Genomic DNA, 4,840 nt, shown 5'->3' with positions numbered 1-4,840 from the left:
ACACTTTATATAATTACAGATGGTTTTCCCAGTGGAACTGACCAAACCCCAGATATCTGAACACTGAAGTGAAGGGAAAGTCGCTCAGTCGTGTCCGACTCTTTGCGACCCCATGGACTGTAGCCTACCAAGCCTCTCAGTCCATAGGATTTTCCAGGCAAGAGTACTGGAGTGGGTTGCCATTTCCTTCTCCAGGGCATCTTCCCGACTCAGGGATCGAACCTGGGTCTCCCGCATTGTAGGCAGACGCTTTACCCACTGAGCCACCAGGAAAGCCCACCAGAGGACACTGGAAAGTGTTAAATAAGCTACGCCATCAGGTGGCACTGTTTGTAAACAAACTTTATTTACTCGGCCAACCAGCTTTGCTATTCAACTATTTGGAACAAAATTTCTAAGACAGAACAATAATGATCTGTGTTATTGCAAATGATATAGCAACTCTGAGACTTTATTAATAGGATTTAATTGAAATACTTAACATTTCTGTAGTCCAACACCCCGTGAGCTAGGCTTTATGTTCATTAGTTATTGACTCTAACCCTGGAGAAGAATGACAATGCTTCTGTTTTAATGTTGTTGTTTTTTTTTTTCCCCCAGGAATGCCCCAAACTCAGTTTAATTTTTAAAAGAGTAAGAAAGAGACGGGTCCGCATCGTCTCCTCACTTTGCCTCAGAGCTGGCTTCTGAGAACGGGCACAGGAGCGCCTCTGCCTCCTGGGTTATGCGAGGGTGTGGGCAGGAGGGTCCAGGGTCTTCGGTCACCTCGGCAAGGGGGTTGGGGGGTTAGTCCTCCACGTGGGGAGCCTCCGCCTCCTGCCCTCCCGTCTCCCCACTCCTCCTCTCCGAACCCCCTCTTCTCAGGTGACTCTGCCAACAGCCTCCGAAGGTAGCTCTGGCCCAGTGTGTCCCGTGCAAAGGCCCTGGGTTCCTCCAGAACAGGGAGCAGGCACGCGGGCCCGGGCAGCTGGGCTCTGGAAGGATCCAGCTTCCGCTCTGAGCTCGATGGGGAGTCACCCGAGGCTCTGAGCCGAGGATTGGCCTGCTTGGACTGATGTTCACGCCACACCCTCAGCTCCGAACTTGACGTGGCCATCCCGGCGCTTGGTCACTGAGTCCCTGCTGCGACCTCCTAGTGTGTCTTCCTGGGTGGCTCAGTGGTAAAGAATCTGCCTGCCCATTCAGAGACTAGGGTTCGATCCCAGGGTGGGGAAGATCTGGAGGAGGAAATGACCCACTCCAGGATTCTTGCCTGGAAATTCCCATGGACAGAGGAGCCTGGCGGGCTATAGTCCTGAAGAGGGTTACAAAAGGTCAGATACGGCTGAGCACGCACCTGTGTGCCTCTACGTGAGTTAAGAATCTGTGGGGTGGCTCATGCCGCAGTGTTGAACTTGAGTCCCAATTCCTGGAAGACCTCACTTGTTGGCGCATCTTAGCCCCGTGAAGAGGGTGGCGGGGGGCTTCCTGGAAGAAGGGGCATCCAACCTGAGACTCGTACATGAGCTCAGAGGGTTTGCGCCTGCTGTTACCTTCTAGCTGCCCTCTGGAGGCTGGAGGCAGCAGGACCCATTTCAGGCACCATCAGGAGGTGGGATCCACTTGACCGGGAGAATCTTCTGCCAGGGCAGGGACTGAAGAGGCTGCAGAGGTGCTGCTTAGCTAGTTAAGGAGTTTCCATCATCATGACAGACGCGGGGCACAAAGCTGCAACGCAACAAGATCCGTGGTTTTATCAACCAGAAGCAGAAAGGAGATGTCAGAAATCGACAGCAAGACTTGGACTTTTGGCTGAGCTTGTATTAACTCTCTCACTATCATCGGTTAGATTTTGAAGGTGAGCAGGCAAGTGTAGTGATTTGGAAAATGGAATCCTTTAATGACTCTTTTTATTGCTTTTTGCTGATCCTTAATATAAAACAAATAATCATAAATCACAGCCAGTTCATTGGCCTCCTTCCATCTGCAATATAAAGGGCGCCAGGGCTTGAGAAGTTTACAGACTTTCTGAAGTAGCATCCTCCTAGCTGGACCTCAGCCGACACAGCGAGGTCTTATTTTATGCAAATCTGAATCATGCAAATCTAACATTGTGAACTGGATACATGTTAAGAGTTCCCTTGTACGCACCAAATTTCCAGTAGTGTGAATCCTGCAAAAGCAGAAATTCTCCTGGAATCTCACTTAGGGCGGCCTGGATGGGCAGCCAGGGAAACAGTGCCACAAGGTGGCGCCCGTCCTCAGGTAAACAGAAATGTGGGTGCTCCTTTGTTGGGATGAGATGTGAATTATGTGGCTTCAGATGATGTGTTTTCTTCCCATGAAAAGCAGGCAGCTGCTCTGTCGTTCCAAGCTGAATTTGCCTTTGAAACTGAAGGCCACGTGGCATTAGAAAATGTTAAAAATTCAAGTGAAAGATAGTAGCTGATAGCATGCCCTAAGTCATAGCCGGTTCCCCACTGTTGACATGGCCACTTACATGAAAATAAACGACATCATCTACGCAGATTGTGAACACAACCAAATAGTGTCTATAATGTAAAGCGAGGGTCTTGCCCTGCTTCCTCCCCAGCGCCCCACCAGTCCTGTCCTTGTGACGCAAGAGCATTTAAGCTTCTACCTGCATTACCAGCGATGGCTCCTAGCTCCTGAATCTCGAATCCTCTGCATTCTGTTACGCCAGGATTTTTACTTTGCCCGTTGCGATGTTTCTCAGTGGCATTTTGGGCAGGACAGTGTTGTGTCGTGTGGGACGGAAGGCGAGCATTCCTGCCCCCAGATCCCCCCGAGGTGGAGGGTCTGGCCGGTTACGTGAGGAAAGCCTCTCCAAGGGTCCTGCTTCCGTTGAGAACAGCGGCTCTATCTCCTTGGACCTTCAGAAGCCTGAGCAGTGACGGTGTCTCATTTCTGCTTCCTCACACGTGGCCTTTCTTGCCTCCCTTCTTTGTGACACGAAGATAATGAGGTGCTGCCCCCCGGCTGTCTCATCCCCTCTCTCCCTTCCGCTTCTCACTTCATGCCATTTGCAGTTCCTGCTCCATGTTCAAAACTGGCGACACTTAGTCTGGGCTCTGGAACCGTGAGCACATTGTCCATCCTTACTTCTTGTTGAGTCACTCAGTCGTGTCTCTTTGTGACCCCACGGACTGTAGCCCACCAGGCTCCTCGGTCCATGGGATTCTTCAGGCAAGAATCCTGGAATGAGTTGCCATTTCCTACTTCAGGGACTTTTGCTGACCCAGGAGTCAAACCTGTGTCTTCTGCGTTGGCAGGCAGAGTTTTACCACTGAGCCACCTGGAAGTCCCCCATCCTTATTTAGCTTGATCCTAAATGCTGAAAATCCGTAGTAGCAACTATGCAAATGTCTCTATGCATTTTCCTCTTCTGGATATTTCATACAAGTGGACTCATACAATATGAGTCCTTCTTGTCTGGCTTCTATCACTCAGCATTACCTTTTTTTAAAGAAGTTTTATTTTTAAAGTTTTATTATCAAAAAAGTCATTATTTTCTTTATTTGACTGCACCGGGTCTTAGTGGCAGCACGTGGGATCAAGTCCCCTGATCAGGGATTGAACCTGGGCATTGGGAGCCTGGAGTCTCAGCCGCTGGACCACCAGGGAAGTCTCCGCACCGTGTTTTGAAGGTTTATCCCTGTGGCAGCAGGAATCAGTGCTTCCTTCCTGTGTGCAGCTGCATTATATTCCACTGAAAGGATAGCGCACACTCGCTTATCTTCCACCCTTTGATAGGTGTTCGGGGTGTTTCCCCCCTTCGGCTGTTGTGAATGGTGTTGCCAGGAACTTCCGTGTATGTGTTTCTGTTTGAATATCTGTTTCCAGTTCTTTTGAGTGTGTATGTAAGAGCAAGTGGAATTGTTTAGTCATGTGAGTCACTATCTCTCACACTTATTTTTTCTCTTATTTTTCAGAAGGGAAACCCATTTTTATTGTGCTACTTTCCCCCAGACTTTAGGCCTAAATTATAGTAATTGAACTTTATGGTAGAGTTGCAAGGGGTTAGAACAGTGATAAATAGGAGACGATAAATATATTTTTAAGCGAATTCCCTGGTAGTCCAGTGGTTAGGACTTGACACTTTCATTTCGGTGGCCCAGGAGTTCAGCCCCTCCAGGGGGAACTAAGATCCCGCAAGCCAGATTTTTTTTTTTTTTTTAAACTTTTTAGCTGTACCTCATGGCATGTGGGATCTTAGTTCCCGGACCAGGCTTTGAAACCCTGCGTTGGGAGCCTGGAGTCCCAACCATTAGGCCTCCAGTGGCAAAAAAGCAAAAACATATATATATATATATATATATATATATATATATATATATATATATCCATCCTAAAGGAAGTCAGTTCTGAATATTGATTGGAAGGACTGATGCTGAAGCTGAAACTCCACTACCTTGGCCACACGTTGTGAAGACCTTACTCATTGGAAAAGACCCTGATGCTGGGAAAGAGTGAAGGTGGGAGGAGAAGGGGACAACAGAGGATGAGATGGTGGGACGGCATCACTGACTCGATGGACATGAGTTTGAGTAAACTCTGGGAGTTGGTGATGGACAGGGAGGCCTGGCGTGCTGGGGTCGCAAAGAGTCGGACACAACTGAACCACTGAGAGAGAGAGAGAGAGAGAGAATGAATAATAGTCCCTGAAGCAACTCTTCATGGTGCAATGCACCCAGACTTCTATCGTGCTAGCCGTGAACTAGTACTTTATTAGTTATAAGATTTGAAAAATTGTTTATATGTAATATATATTCTGGGTACATCATTCTCTACGAGAACTGATTGTAGTGAATGTTGATCTTTTTCTTTTTTTTTTTAATTC

General features: G+C 48.1%; 1 non-coding gene across 1 annotated transcript; it reads right to left on the bottom strand.

Annotated features, from left to right (window-relative positions):
* Positions 1 to 200: 200 nt before the first annotated feature.
* TRNAC-ACA (transfer RNA cysteine (anticodon ACA)) lies at positions 201 to 273 on the bottom strand. Its single transcript has one exon. It is a non-coding gene; the product is annotated as a tRNA-Cys (tRNA).
* Between the last annotated feature and the right edge of the window lie 4,567 nt (positions 274 to 4,840).

This window comes from Budorcas taxicolor, chromosome 13 (genome assembly GCF_023091745.1).
Source record: "Budorcas taxicolor isolate Tak-1 chromosome 13, Takin1.1, whole genome shotgun sequence".
Taxonomy (NCBI): Eukaryota; Metazoa; Chordata; class Mammalia; order Artiodactyla; family Bovidae; genus Budorcas; species Budorcas taxicolor.
This window is presented reverse-complemented; position numbering and strand designations above follow the sequence as displayed.